The 16183-nt window shown below is 40.3% G+C and overlaps 1 protein-coding gene across 5 annotated transcripts in view; it reads left to right on the top strand.

The window, feature by feature from the left end:
* The first annotated feature begins 173 nt into the window (after nt 1-173).
* Nr1i2 (nuclear receptor subfamily 1 group I member 2) overlaps nt 174-16183 on the top strand; it is a 37878-nt gene continuing 21868 nt past the window's right edge. For 4 of the 5 annotated variants that reach the window (XM_015478465.2, XM_015478463.2, XM_015478466.2 and 1 more), the window contains exon 1: nt 174-510. The gene's annotated coding sequence lies outside the window, so the exon portion shown is untranslated. Of the gene's footprint in view, nt 511-13116; nt 13138-16183 lie in introns of those variants that run through there. The other variant, XM_048803257.1, reaches the window with a different exon arrangement.

Raw genomic sequence — 16183 nt, 5'->3', positions numbered from 1 at the left:
CAGAGACCCTCAGACACATCAAATGTGCTCACAAATAGACAAGGCAGACACTTGCAATGTTCCTCCCTTCTGTGTTTTTCAGTGAAGACACAGGAGAAGAAAAAGGAGGGGGACATAATGACAGTAAATACGGTAATCTCTTGGTTTGCTAGTTCAAGTGCTGGACTTGGGACTTAGGAGTGCCAAATGGGGGCCACTTGGAACCTACATTGGACCTGGGCTGAAAGGCAGGCGAGAGACAGTTTAGCTCATTTCCGGGAACCTTTTAGCCTAAGATCAGCACGGGAAGGAGAAGCACTGCCCTTTCTTTAGCAGGAGCCTCAGCCTCTCCCTGTGAGCCCAGAGCCCAGCATTCCCTCCTGCGAAATGCAAGAGAGGAATACAATCCTCCTGTCTGTAACAAGGCAGCTGCTTCAGGTGTGTTGAGCTTTTGCTAGATCCTTCGCTCTCCTGACTGTTCAAAGTGGACCCCAAGGGAGAAGTCAGAGCAAACAGGTTGCAGCCTAGCAGGTATGTTTTTTCTTTTCTTTCTCTTTTACAGGGGACCAACTGCTCCATGCCAAAGGTGTGTGGGAACACAAATGGATCTTGCATTTGAGGTCAACATTGTAGCTGTGAATCATGTTGGTCTTGCTGATCTCATTATTTCCAGGTTGGAAAAAAAAAAATACATGTAGAAAATCACTCAATGGGGCTGGGGATGTGGCTGGGCTGGGGATGTGGCTCAAGCGGTAGCGCGCTCGCCTGGCATGCGTGCGACCCAGGTTCGATCCTCAGCACCACATACAAACAAAGATGTTGTGTCCGTCGAAAACTAGAAAATAAATATTGAAAAATTATCTCTCTCTCTCACACACTCTCTCTTTAAAAAAAAAGAAAAGAAAAGAAAAGAAAATCACTCAATGTTGAACCCTGTTGCCCCTGCCCCTTGGGCACATGCTTACCTTCTAAAGAAATAATCACAGTGGAAACCTCAACTTTGCTTGAATTATCATGAGGCAAATAAACAGCAAACCCCCTCTTTTTGACAGGGCTGGAGTCCTCTGATCCAGAAAACACTAGTTCCAAAATGTAGGGGGCCAGGAACAACTTTGCCCTAGTTCCTCTTGCCTTGCTGAGTTAGTGTCGGCAGCACCCCCAGGGCCAAGCCCAGTAACATGACAGTCACAAGACCTCACCTCATTCAGGGGTCCCTCAGAGCCATGCACAGCCCTGTGGCTGAGTCGACTTTGGACCACTGAGTTTCTACCTGAGCTTATATAGGAGGACCTTTTCCCAGAGGACCCACTCTTTAATTCAGGTGTTCAGTGCCACCAGGCCCTCCTCCTTCCCCACAGCACAGTACAGCCATACCCAGGGGCATTGCATTAAAGTCATTCTGCATCTGGGACTAGTCAGGAGGCCACTGAACCTAATTTGATGAGTCAGCTGTGACACCTCCCTTCTCCATGGATGGCTGTGTGACTGTTGCTGGGAAGGTCAGTGTTCACCACTGAGATGAAAATGTGACTAGATTATCTCCACAGAGAGGAGTGTTTGCTCTCCCACAATATGACCAGAGTCTAAAGTATTCTAAGCAAGGCCTTAGAGGCTATGGCTTATTTAATCAATTGGTTAATAGGGAAGGCGATTTTTCTGTACAAGAAGATACTTCGAAATGTTTTAGTTATATAATACACTTAGTCTAAGCCAGGAGTGGGCAAACTATGGCTCACAGGCCAAATCTGACCCTCCCCAACTTTTTTATAAATAAACTTTTATTGGCTGGGCCTGGTGGTGCAGGTTATGCCTGTAACCCCAGCGACTTGGAAGGCTGAGGCAACAGGATCGCTAGTTTGAGGCCAGCCTTAGTGAAACCATCTCCAAATAGGCTGATGGAGTGAGACTCAAATTAAAAAAAAAAAAAAAAGGGCTGGTGATGTAGCCCAGTGGTAAAGTGCACCTGGGTTCAATCCCGGGTATGAAAACAAACAAACAAACAAACAAACAAAAAACCCCAAACTTTTATTGGAACACAGCCAGGTTTATTCTTTATGCACTGTGTGTGGCTGCTTTTGCCCTACAACATCGGAAATTAATAATAGCAAAGGAAACTCTATGGCTCCTTAAGCGCAATATACTGCCTAACTCATCACAGAAAACGCCAACTCCTACTCTAAATGCAATCGACTTGATCCTAGGTTATTATGGAATATTCATAATAGACAACTACAAAAATGACTAAACTATTTTTTGTAGATAATCACTTTTTTCTTTTTAGTTATAAATGGACACAATACCTTTATTTTATTTGTTCTTCTTCTTTTTTTTTTTTTAATGTGGTGCCAGTGATCAAACCTGGTGCCTCATGCATGCTAGGCAAGCGCTGTACCCCTGAGCCACAACCCCAGACCCAATAATCACTTTTTAAATTATAAAACAATACATGATTACATGCTATTTGTAAAATGAAAATGCAGTATAAAACTAAAAATTCTCCTTTGGCCATCCTGCCACTCCTAAGTCCCTGCCCCCGACAAAACAGCAAGTGTGATGTGTTTAATGCAAGACCTTTTCTTTGCATTTGTATCTACTAATAAATATATTTGGCGTCACATCATTGTCATTCCGCATTTCCTCTCAACATGACTTGGAGACTTACATATCCATGCAGAACTCTTCCTCATTTTATGTCTGTTTATATAACCATTTCCTTTTTTTGATAGATGGTTAGGCTTTTTCCAATTTTTCAGATTTACCAGTGAATCTCAGTTTATGTCTGCTTGTTCAACTATGAAAGCGTTTCTCTAGAAGGTACTGAGAAGTTGAACCGCTGCACTACCGCATGTGTGGTTCAGTTTTTGATTCTGTCAAGCAGCTCTCCGCAGTGCTTATCCCAGATCGTTCTCCACTGGCAGAGGAAGGTGGTTTCTGCTCCTCTACACCCTAAACAATGCTTGCTGATTATTCAACAGTTCATTATTATTTTCCATTTGGATGAGTGAGAATGACAACCCATTATTTTAATATTTTAATTTCCCTGATTATTATGGAGGTTGGGCATTCTTTTTATTTAACTCTTAACCTTTGTATTTTCTTTTCTTGAATTGTCTGTTCATATCCTTAGCCATTCTTATGTTGGGTTTTTCCACACATTTGTAGGAGTTTTAATATTTATTTTTTATTTTTTATTTTTGGCAGGGGCAGGGTACCAGGGACTGAACTCAGGGGCACTCAACCACTGAGCCACACCCCCAGCTCTATTTTGTATTTTATTTAGAGACAGGGTCTCACTTAGTTGCTTAGCGCCCACTTTTGCTGAGGATGGTTTTGAATTTGTGATTCTCCTGCCTCAGCCTTCTGAGCCGCTGGGATTACCTGCGTGCGCCACTGCATCCAGTTGATATTTATTCTTGATGCTAATCCTCTGAAACATAAATACACATTTAACATTGTTACTTGTTTTTAAACTTTTGTTTGTGTCATATTTTTGCAGAAGTTTCTACCATTGTTGTAGTTGTTGTTATTTTGATGTTGTTGAATCTATCAGTTTTCTCCTTTTGTATTTTATTTCTGAGTCTCATTTAAGAAAGCTTTCTCAGCTTCCAAGATTATGAAGGTATTTTGGCATGCTTTTTTAAAATTACTTTTTTAATTATTTTTTAAAACAATTTAATCATTTAGAAAAATTGTTTTTTGACCCACCTAGAACTTATTTCAATAAATTATTCCAATAGCAGTTATTGAAAAGTTCATCTTTTCCACATTTACTTGAAATGTCACCTGTCTCATGTAGTAAATTCTCACACATTTATTTCTGGATACTCCATACTCTTATATTAATTGCCTCATCCTGAACCAGTTTCCACTATAGCTTCTATATTTTCTAATTGACATTTTTTCCTAATATGTAGGAAATCTCTTTGGGTTTTTGATATTTTATCTGGTTATCTTTCTGAATTGACTTTAATAGTTGGTGCTTATCCCAGATCATACTCCCACCCGCAGAAGAAGGGATCCTTTTGGAATTTCTGGATAGACAACTGTATTATCTATGCACAGTGAGAGTTTTGTTCCTTCCTTTCTTAGCTTAAATTCTTTTTTTTTTTTCCTTATTGACTTTTTTGTCCCTTGAGTACAATGTTGAGCATTAACTCCCGAGGATCATCTTAGGGCTGATGCATAAGTTTGCGGGTTGTACAGTGTATGACTCTAGGGAGTATGGTTCATAAAACTTAGATGTTGGGCATTATTGTCATGGACCCAATTTTAATCCATTTTTATCTCATACTGTGAACCCATGTTTCCTGGAAACTTTGTGCGGTTTTTTAATGTTGGAGTTGAAACTGCTTCCCTCCAGAAGATTTATATTTGCTTTTGCTAGGAGCCTGGGGACATTACCAACTGCAAGGATCATAACTTTGGGTTTACTGACCACACAAGTAGTATAAACTCTAACTGAAACCTACCTAATAATAGGCTTGTTGTTAGAAATTCCCCTCACCCCTATTTTATCCAGAACCAAGTCTGAGAAGCACATGGATTGCTGTGTCTCTTTCTGTGAGAGTCCTATTGAGGATACAGCCTATAGGGTGACCTGATCTTATGCTGAGCTCTTGATCTGACCTCCTCCTCTGCAACATTAGGCCCCAGGCTGTGTCTTCTGTTCCACCGTTAACACCCAGGCTGCAAGCCTCTAGGAGTCTAGATAGCCCAGGAGGATCCCTGGCTCCCCTTCTAACTTCCCTGGCTTAGCATATCTTATACATTTTGGCCTTTCTAGACCTCCTTTACTTTCCTATCAGCTCAGTCATGAAGTAAAAACAATATTTAAAACAACTCTCTGGTATTTTTAGGAGTGCTGTATCAGTACTGTATCTCTAAACACTTTCTCCATCTTAGTCCCAGGAATAAAATCTCTATTTTTAACTCTAATGAAGCTTATTCTAATGTTTTTATAATAAGATGTATAGTAAAACTTTTTGTTAACTATTCTGTGTCAAGTTAATGAAATTCTCTTCTATTCCTTCTTACTAACCAAGAGTTTTCAAATAATGAATAGGTATTGAGTTTTATTAAGTAATTTTCAGCATCTATTAATTTCCTCATCTTATTTTTGAATGGGAGAAAAAGAATCGTTTTTTCCCTTCAACCCTCTTGAGGTTGTGCTGGGAGAATCCAATAAGACGACAGATTAACAAGAGAAAAACAAGCAAGTTTATAAACATGTAGTGTCTATGACCCAGGAAGAAAGCAACTCTCTCTGGAAAGTGATGCTCAAAGCAGTAGCTAGGAACTCTGCCTTAATATTTCAGCAAAGAACAGTGACATCTTAGAATAACAACAAGGCAAAGGGGCGAGCAGTTTCAGGCTTCCAATGATGAGAAAACTGTGGGAAGGAGTGAAGTCTGTTCCCATATTCCTTTTGCCCTGTTTGTGTGTCAGAAGTGCTAAGAAGTGTTCTCCAGTAAAGGAGGATTTAAATTCTATCTGTAGGATGGAAAATGGGGAAGGAAGGGAGAAAGACCTTTTGTCTTAGTAATTGTCCTGTTTTTAGGCAAACTGAGCGAAGCAGAACATCTCCCTTAGTTTTAATTGTCTTCAGCCCAACAATCTTCAACATTTTGGGGAGACATGTTTTGGTTTCTTTAATTTTCATTGTGAATGGACTCTTAGATAGCTAATCCAGGTGTTATGGAATCAGAGATAACCCAGTAGCCATTAGGACCCTTGGAAAGCATCACACATGATTTTCCCATTAAAAAGAGCAATGATTCAGAGAATGGAAACAACATGAATTCAAATCCTTAATTTGGTTGCCATGCTGTGAATGCATGTGCAGCCTCAAATTCCTCATCTGGAAGTCTTGCCACACCCTGCTCAATTGGGAATAAGCCTTGCTCTGCCTCACAAGCACCTCCACACAAAATCATGACTTCAAAATCATTCTGTAAACAACAAAGCTTGTGTAAATGTGAGTTAATGAATTTACCAATCTTCTCCCTTTATTGGATAAAACTAACAGTTTTCAAAGCTTCACTTGCCAACCTCTTAGAAATTCAATGTTCTTACATGATTTGGTCTGATTTGCTTTTTTTGTCTTCATTATACACATTAGGGCATATCGGGCCCTTTTAGGTGTGATTGAAGGAGATTGGGAAGAGCTTATTGCTACCCAATGCCTGCTCATCCACCACCACTCCTTCTGAACATCTGCTGAACATTGGAATAACACTGAGTCTCCAAATAAAAACTGGAGAAAGAGACATATCCAGATCTCTTATGTAATACATAAAATAATTCTTCCAGGTCATTATGAATTCCAAACAAGAAGCCAAACTATAGTCATTAATAGTAGTCCACATGCACTGGTAAGAGATTGGCAGTTAAATCAGAAGCCACTGTGTCCTGTTAAATATTGGGAAGGGGTACAGGGTGTACTTTTGAACGGATGCCAGTTCTCATCTCTGATCTAGATGGAGTAACAAGCCTTCTGACCTCTGAGATCTGATGCCCGAGTCCCAGGAAGGTCAACTTTCACTTAGAGCCACCTGATCACAGCAGCTGATCTCTCCTATTTGATTTCATAAACTGTGATTTTTGCTCTTTGTGTTTTCTCTGGAGGCTTTCCCCATGCCAGGGCAAGGAGGAGGAGAGTTTTGTTCACAATACTTGAACGGTTTCAAAAGAATTTTAAATATGTGGATGAATTTCATGATGATGATAATAATCAGAATAAAGGAAAAAAGAAAAAAAGGTTCCATCCCTGCCTTCTTAAACTTGGACTTGTCTCAGAGCCCTAATTTCCTCATTTGTAAAAGAGATAAAAAGTCCTGCCCTGCCCTGTCCAACCGGGAATAAATTCTGCTCTGTCTGCCTCAAAGGCATCTCTATGTAAAGTCATGATTTTGAAATCACTTTGTAAACAACAAAACCTATGTCAATGTGAGGTAATGAATTTACCAACCTCCTTTCATTGGACAAAGCCAACAGTTTCATACGCTGCACTTGTCAACTTCCTAGATATTCAGTGTTCTTACATTGTTTTCCCTCTACTTGCTTTTTTTCCCTTTCTCCCTTTTTACATTCTGGCCAGTTCTGCAATTTATGTCTACATATATATGTGCATGCGGTATCTATATATCTGCACCCTCCAACACATATAATTGCTTCCAATAGTTTCTGTCCCTACAATCTTGTTTCTTGCCATTTCCTCCTTTCTCTAGACTCTGTTGCTTCAACCCCAAGTTGCCTACTTTTCCTTTCCCATTATCTCAGTGAGCTGGCTTCAAAGCTTTGAGAGGTGACTCATTTGAAGAATAAATATACCTGCATGTCCTCCCCACACCTTTTCTTGGGAAGGGATTGTCTCACCACCAAATGTATATTGACTTTAGAAACAACAGTTTATGATGTGAGTCATCTCACATGTCTGCTCGATTATTTCCTCTATCTTCTAGAATCGGGAAAATGTTCTTTTTTAAAAAAAATTTTAATTTTATTTTTTATTGTTTCTTTTCAGTATTCTCCTCTCCTCCTTTTTGGGTAGCTTGTTTTCTGTCTGGTTAGTTGGATTTCTTAGGTACTTGGTACTTCAAGTGTGGACTGAAGACTTGGCACCATCAGCATGACTGGGAGCTTGTCAGAAATTCAGAGCCTAGGACTTCCAGACCTGCCAGATGGCAATGTGCATTTGAAGAAATTCCCCAGGGGATGTGCATGCATAGTAAAGCTGGAGAATCACTCTCTTGTAATATAAGCCCAGGCTCTAGGTTACCTTGAACGGTGGGAATTGCAAAGCAGACATGGGAAAGAGGAAAAGTAAAAATCTCAACTGTGCAGTCCCTAGCCGCACAGGGTTCAAACATCATTCAAAGCTTAGATTGTTCAGGATCAAATGTGGCTTCATCAACATGGCTCTCTTTGTATTCTTTTATGTGGTGCTTTTAACTCCTCTTGCTGCTGTCCATTTCCTTTCTGCTGCATCTCTTCCTCATAGCTTCGGCTTCCATGCAGCTGTCCCAGCCTCATGGCTTTCCTGTCCTACCTTCTCTCTAAGTGTATTCTGGCCGCCATGTTCAAGGCAAGACTGAGATTGTAGATACTCAAACCAGGCTTATTTTTTGGTTTCCTTTCTTTAAGTATTTGATCAACATTTACTTGAGGATTTAAAAAAAATACTATTTTTTAGTTGTAGAGGGACACACAATATCTTTGTTTATTTATTTATTTTTTTTATATGATACTGAGGATCGAACCAGTGCCTCACATATGCTAGGCAAACATTTTGCCACTGAGCTATAGCCCCAGCTCCTATTTAGAGATTTTTTTAAAAAAATTAAAATGGTGGTAAATTACATATAAAATCTTACCACTTTAACCATTTTTAAATGTACTGGGTGCTGTAATGTTAAGAATATTTACATGGCTATGCAACAAATCTCCAGACCTTTTCCATTTGATAAGATTGAAACTCTATACTCATTAAACAACTCGTCATTTTCCTTCCCTTTGCCATTGACCATTCTACTTTCTGTGTCTGTGAGTTGACCCCTCATATAAGTAAAATAATACTTTGTCTTTTTGTGGTTGGCTTGTTTCATTTAGTATTAGGTCCTCAAGGTTCATCTGCTATAGCCTATTACAGAATTTACTTCCTTTCCAAAACTAAATAATATTCCATTGTATTATGTACTACATTTTGTTTATTCATTCATCTGTTGGTGGATATTTGGGTCGCTCTCATCTTTTGGCTATTGTAAATGATGCGCCTGTGTACTAATATCTCTTTAAGACCCTGATTTCTAATTTTTAAAATATGCATACCCAGAGTGATTGCTGGATCATATGGTAATTCTATTTTTAATTCTTTTAGGAACCATTATGCCATTTTAATAGTGGTCACACCATTTTACATTCCCATGAACAGAGCACAAACATTCCAATTTCTCCATATCATTGCCAACACCTTTTATCTTCTGTTTTTGTGACAGAGCCATTCTAATGAATGTAAAGTGATACTTCACAGTGGTTTTGCTTTGTGTTTCCTTGATGATTAGTGACATTGAACAACTTTTCAGGTGCTGTTTGGCAAATGATGTCTTTTTAATAAAAAATATGTACCATGTTTTTTATGATCAAAATACGTGATTTATTTTGTGTAATTTTCCAAATCCAGCAACTTCTTAGAAGATATGATCAAGTGTTTAGATAATAAAATAGTCCACTCATTCTCTGCAAACAGCCGTACACACACTGCTCTGTCTCTGGGTCTGTCTTCTGATTTTAGCGAGTTGTCTTCAGGGTTGGTGATTGGCAGGAGTGGCCCTGTGTGACAGAGAAGTGCCCTGAACACTCTGGAGTCTAGTCTGCACTGTCGAGGAATATCTCTACCTTACAGTGATGGCTGCCTTAATAAGAAAACAAACAATTTGTGGTTCTCATTTCTGATTTGTTCCAACAATGTTTTAGTGTCTTTGAATATGGCAGTGGCTAGGCAGCAGTCCAGCCAGCCAGCACTTTAGTTTGGCTCTCTCTATATGCATCTGACATTGAGACTCCCTGGGAGATGATCTGAATGGGTTACTGGATCACTGGTCCTTGGGAGAGATCAATGTGCCATCCCTCTTGGGCCCCGGGATGCCTGTGGATCCTTTCTTCAGGCACCTGATTCTATCAGGAGCCCCTCTGAGAAAGTTGGGGGCAGGTCAACTATAAAGCAGTGTCCTCTGTCAAGTTCAGGCTGAGCATGTTTCTGAGTCTCCTGGACAGGGACAGAGACAGAAGGCTGGGGACACTCAGAGGTAACACCATATGTGCCCTCAGGCAATTGCCTCACAAACTTTGACAGCTAATCTGACACACCCCTCTTCTGCTGGCCGAGGAGAGGAAGCCCCACCCTAGTCTATACAAGTTTTCCTGATCCCTGTCCTAGAAAGAGCTTTTCGATTGACCTCTTACCCAAATCACAGGTCTCACTTTTACTCCCATCCTGTGGCCCACCCTTCTCTTCTTGTCATTGTCCACTCTTCCCCCTTCAGAGTTGCCTGGTGACTAGGGAGGCTGAGGCAGAGGATCCCAAGTTTGAGACCAGCCTCATCAACTTAGCAAGGCCCTAGCATCTTAGCAAGAATATGTCTCAAAATAAAAGCAGCTGGAGATGTAGCTCAGTGGTTAAGCAAACTTGAGTCCAATCCCTGGTATTCAAAAAAAAGCAGAGTATGTGTAGCAGGGAGGAGGGCAAGGTCCCCTGCAGGCCATGCCGTCCCACTATCCCTGTCAATGGAGGCTTTCTCTGGAGGCTCCAGGCGAGAATCAGCTTCCTTGCCTTTTCCAGCCTTTAGATGTCCTTAGCTTCCATGGTTCATGGACCTTTTTTATATTTTCAGAGCCAACAGCTTATCATGTGACTCCCTTTTCATGTCAGGTCTCTTTTTCTGAACAAACCCAGAAAAGTTTCTCTGATTTTAAGATTGACAGGAGTAGTTTGAGTTTCCCTGGGCACTTCAGGGTACTCTCCCATCTCCAGGTTTGTACCCTCATCACATCTGCAAAGACCCTTTTCCTATACAAGGAAACACATTCACATGATGGGAAGGTTAGGAGGATTTATGATCTTGGGGGATCATTATTCTGCTGACCACAAGGACACAACAAGGAACAGTATAGAGTCATGCCATGCAAATAACTAACTATAATATTACGCTATTTTTCAGGATTTTGTTTGTTACTGGTCCTTTTAAATATTTATGACTTATCATGATTTATTTTCTCATTCGTTCTCACAAATACATATTCTCTTCGACCCCTCATTTTGCATTTGCAATTGTGAATTCTGTGTCTCCAGGAGAACTCCTCAGATTGGTAAGCTTTATACCCTACATCAGCAGGGGACCTCTTCTGGCTTATTGACTAAACGGAGCACCCAGTGAAATTTCTCTTGCAAACACCACTGGCGAGGGAGTTGGCTTCCGACTGGGGTTGAGTCAGCACACAGGCCAGCAAGTGAGCCAGGGAAGGGCAGAAGTGGAGATTACCTTGGTCTCAGCGACCAGCCTTCTCTCTATGATCCTGAAGAGTCCCTTACCTGGGCAAAGTGCAATGCAGCAGGCTATAAGGGGCAACCTGAGTAACAGAAAAGCTATGTGAGCCAGGGAGAACAGGAGAGCAGGCAGAATAGGGTAATGAAAGTCCCTGAGCCATTATGCTGTCGACTTCCTTAACCTCCTGCTTTGGCGCGGACCACGAATCTCTGGTTCCCCCAGTCAGCTGTTTATGAGGACAGTACTGCCCTTATCAGCCTGTCTTTGTGCTTCTTCCCTGTCCATCAGCTGCCACTCTTCTTTTCTCATGCCACCCTAAGGATTAAGCCCATCACTTTGATTTCTCTTGGACCCCTTTGGCTGCCCTCTAATCTGTTAACACTGTCTCCCCACTCCCACTGGGGAGGGGGTCTTCCAGAGGGTCAAGGCTAATCTCTTCCTTGGCCTTACATTCTGTCCTTTGACTCTAATCTACAACTCCATCCTCACTCTCTTAGTTTTCTCTCTTCCTTCTTCTCAAATGACCACTCCCTGACCAGGGCTGCCCTCCTATTGAGCATTTCTGTTCCAGTGCTCACTCTTCTTGTTCTAGTGGGAATTTTCCCTTCCCCGTGCATCTCTGCTGAACTTCCCAACCTAAAAGGCATCTTGCATCTTCTACCGAACATTTTATATTGTCTTGCACTAAGGATTTCCCCTATCTATACTAGATTCCCGGCCCATTGGCCCAGATGTATCCGCAGCACCACTCACCTTTGTTCTCATACAATATCTAAATATTTGACTCCAAAGTTTACTTCCACTATCTTCCACTCTCTCACTCAAAACTCCAAAGTTTACTTCACTCACTTCCACTTTCTCACTTTTCCTCAGGGTACAAAGTCTCTTCCCAGCACCTTACCTTGATTCCTTCCCCTCTTTGTGTTCCATGATTTTTTTTAAAATTCTAGTTTGAAGTCATGATCTATCCCATTGAATCATCTGAGATTATTTAAACATTCACACTGAGTGTGCTATGTCCCCTGGCTAACTCCTCTGTTGATCAGGAAACCCTGGGTCCCTGGAACTGAAACAGGTTTCATTTAGTCTCATAACGGAGCCTGAAATTGCTGGCTGACTCCAGCACCAAGGTAGGGGCCCTGAAAGTAACTCTGGGTTGAGCTTCTGTGCAACCTTTGCCCCTCTGTTGGTCATGGCCCACAGGGGGATGCCATTGAATTCTAACCCTTTAAGCCTGTCTCTGCATCCTTTCCTTGTTCCATATATCAGCTTTGAGTTCTCTCAAGTCTTGTACTACACTTCCTTCTTTCCTCACCCTTTGAGCACTGTTCCTTTCCTTCTGACTTACTCCTGGGGATTCTTTACTCCTTCCATAGCAGAAACTTAATTGTCTTCACAATCCCCCTCCATGGAGTCACCTTCTGGCCAGCTTCAGAATGGTGTGTGCCTGCAGGATGCCTTATAGCCTCCTCTTCCTTCACTTCTTGCCCTGTCAGGTCTCTGTATGACAACATTTCCTCTTCTTCTCCATGCAAAAACCAATCTTCTAGCAGTTTCCATTTTGTTGAATGGACACTGGGTATTGGATAGATTAGGGAACAGAGCGAGTTAGTCTAACACCAGTGGTGGGTCCAGAACCTGCCTCATGACTGTTAGGGTAGCTGGTGCAAATATCTATGAGAGTCAGGTCCCTGAGTTCAAGCAAAGGTTTATTGACAGAGAATATCTGCCAGGCTGCCCTTCTGCAAGGTACAGCAGCCAGAGTCACTTGAATAGAGGTTTATGTATCTTTTAACAACAAACAAGAGCAAGGGAGACATGACCTTGGGTGCAGGTGGTTGGGTAACAACAGATTTTTGCATTTAGGGGCCTTGAAGTGGGTGGGTTATGGGAACAAGGTATCTTAAGTTTCTTTTTCTTGGCAGTTTCTAAGTTTTGGTTCCGGGTTAAGATGCAGTCCCAGAATTAAAATGGAGTCACTAATGTTTAGGGACCTAACAGTGACAATGAGAACAAGATGATGCTCACTTCATCTCCAGCTCCAGGTACCAAAAAACAAAGTCCTCTGACTTCCAGAAGAGTTGCTGGGTCCTAAGGCAAATTTACACTTAACATTGTAAGTAACTCAAAATATGTTCAAATTTATGTTTGGATTTAAGGTAACTGAAAATTGTAAAATGGTATAGCTATTTGACATTCCTACCAGCAGTGAATGAGAGTTCATTGTTCCCAAATTATCACCAATACTGGTTATCTGTTTTTTTTATTATTGTTTGCTTTTCTTTGTTGCTTTCTATATATCTTTAATAATTAATGTTTTTGAGCATATTTTCATGTGTTTATTCATCTTTATAGTTTCTTTTTTCCCCTCCTTCTTTTAATTAGAGCTTTATAGTTATACAAAGTAGTTGGGTTCATCCTGACAAACTCATACACACATGGACATCAATTTCAGATCATGATCTCCCCCCTTTTCCCTCCTGTCCTCCCTACCCTCTCCTATTCTCCTTCCTCTACTCTACTAGACTTCCTTTCACTCATCTATCAATTTATATTTGATTGGTTCTTTATGTTTTCCTATCTTTCCCTCCCCTTTCCTTTATTTTACTCTAGCTTCTGCATATGAAAGAAAACATTCAATCTTTGAATTTCTAAGTTTGGCTTATTTTACTTAGAATGATATTCTCCATTTTCATCCATTTACCACCAAATGCCATAATTACATTCCTTTTTTATGGCTGGGTAAAACTCCATTGCATATATACATACACCACAATTTCTTAATCTCTTCATCTATTGATGGGCATCTGGGTTGATTTGATAATTAGCTATTATGAATTGTGCTGCCATAAACATTGATGTGACTGTATCACTGTAGTATGCCTATTTTAGACCTTTTGGAAAAATACCAAGGAGTAGGATAGTTGAGTCTTATAGTGGTTCCTTCCCTAGTTTTTTTGAGGAATCTCCATACTGCTTTGCAGAGTGGTTGTACCAGTTTACAGCCCCACCAACAATGTACAAGTGTACCTTTCTCCCCATAACCTTGCCAGCACTTATTATTGTTCATTTTCTTGATAACTGTCCTTTTGATTAGAGTGAGATAAAATGTTAGTGTAGTTTTGATCAGCATTTCCCTGATTGTTAGAAATGTGAAACATTTTTTCACTTATTTGTGGGCTATTTATGTTTCTTCTTTGAAGAGTTTCTGTTTTGTTCTTTTGCTCATTAATTGATTGGGTTATCTGTTTTTTTAGTGTTAAGTTTTTTTGAGTTCTTTGTGGGTTATAGACATTAATACCTGTTACGGTTTAGATGTGGTGTCCCCTGAAAGCTCATGTATAAGACAACACAAGAAGGTTCAGAGAAGAAATGATTGGGTTATAGAATAAGCCAAATCAGTGAGTTAATCCTTGATGGGATTAACTGAAGTGAAAGACTGTGGCTGGAGGAGGTGGGAATTGGGGCATGCGTTTAGCATATATATTTTGTATCTGGCCAGTGGAGTCTCTCTCTCTGCTTTTTGATCACCATGATGTGAGCTGCTTTCCTCTGCCACACATTCCACCATGATGTTCAGCCTCCTCTAGAGCCCTGAGAAATGGAGCCCACCTTTTATGGACTAAGACTTCTGAAACCATGAGCCCTCAAATAAACTTTTCCTCCTCTTCAATTGAGCTGGTTGGGTCTTTGAGCCACAGCAGTAAAAATGCTGACTAAAACAATACCTGATTGGAGGAGTAGCTGGCCAACATTATCTCCCATTCTGTAAGACTCTCTCTTCACTTTCTAAATCATTTCTTTTACCATGCAGAAGCTTCTTGGTTTGATGACATCCTACATATTGATTTATTGTTTTACTTCTTGTGTTTTGGGGGTCTTGTTAAGGAAATCAGTGCCGGCACCTATATGATGGAGTGTAGACCCTATGTTTTCTTCTAGCAGTTGTAAAGTTTCTGATCTAATTCCTAAGTCTTTGATTCATGTCAATTTGAGTTTGGAGCAGGGTGAGAGAGAAGGGTCAAATTTTATTTTTCTATATATAGCTATCCAGTTTTCCCAGGACCATTTGTTTAAAAGGCTATCTTTTCTCCAAGATGTATTTTTGGCACCACTGTCAAATATTGACCTTGTGCTTGTGAATTATTTTAGTGTATTCTTACAGTATTTCCACTATATTTTTATATTTTTATCTTCTCAAATTTTAAACTAAATTTTGCTGTGTAATCTTGGCTGGAAGTTGTTTTCTTTTAGGGCTTGGAATATCTCATTCTAGCCCCTCCTTGATTTTAAGGTCTGAACTCAGAAATCAGTGAGACTTATTTGTTTGCCTCTAAATGTGACCTGATGTTTTTCTCTTGTAGCTTTTAATATTATTTCCTTATTTGCTGTTAGACATTTTGATTGTGATATGACTTGGTAAATTTTTTATTTGATTAGTTATATTTGGGGTCCTGTAAGCCTCCCATATGTTGATGACTATCTCATTTCTGATATGGGAAAAGTTTTCTGTAACTATCTCATTGAAAACATTATTTATGCCTTTAGCATTCCAAGGTCAGGGTCAGTGATTGGTCTCAGGGTCAGTGGTCAGTCACACCCCCACACGGACAGGCTCTGGTACCTGGAGAGGGCGGGGATTAGCTCCCACACAGTTTGGCCAGAACGCCTCACACCCAATCAGGGAGGTGCCCAATCACATTCGAGAATGGCTTCCCACATCCATGTTCTCTTCTATCCCAGTGATTTTCAGGTGTGGTTTTTTAAAGTTGTCTCAGAGTTTTTGTATATTCTGTTTACATTCTATAATTTTTTCCCTTTATTGCCCTCCATGTACTCAAGATCATATAGCCTGTCTTCAAGGTCTGAAGTTCTGCCTTCAAGGGCTGAGGTTCTATTTTTAACTCAATCTAATCTGTTAGTGATGTCTTCAATTGCGTTTTTAATTTGACTGATATTTGATTGATTGTCTTTCATTTCTAAGAGTTCTGCTTGTTTTTTTCAATATTTCTATTTCTTTATTAAAGTGGTCTTTCATCTCCTGAAATTGCTCTTTTAATTCCTCCCTTGGGTCTTCTTTTACGTCACTGAACATTTTTTCATATATTTATTGATTGACCATATTTCTTCTTCTGTGAAGTGTGTGTTCAGTTCCTTTGCCC

Source organism: Marmota marmota, unplaced genomic scaffold (assembly GCF_001458135.2).
Source record: "Marmota marmota marmota unplaced genomic scaffold, marMar, whole genome shotgun sequence".
Taxonomy (NCBI): Eukaryota; Metazoa; Chordata; class Mammalia; order Rodentia; family Sciuridae; genus Marmota; species Marmota marmota.
The sequence above is the reverse complement of the archived record's forward strand: the minus strand, read 5'-3'. Positions and strand labels throughout refer to the sequence as shown.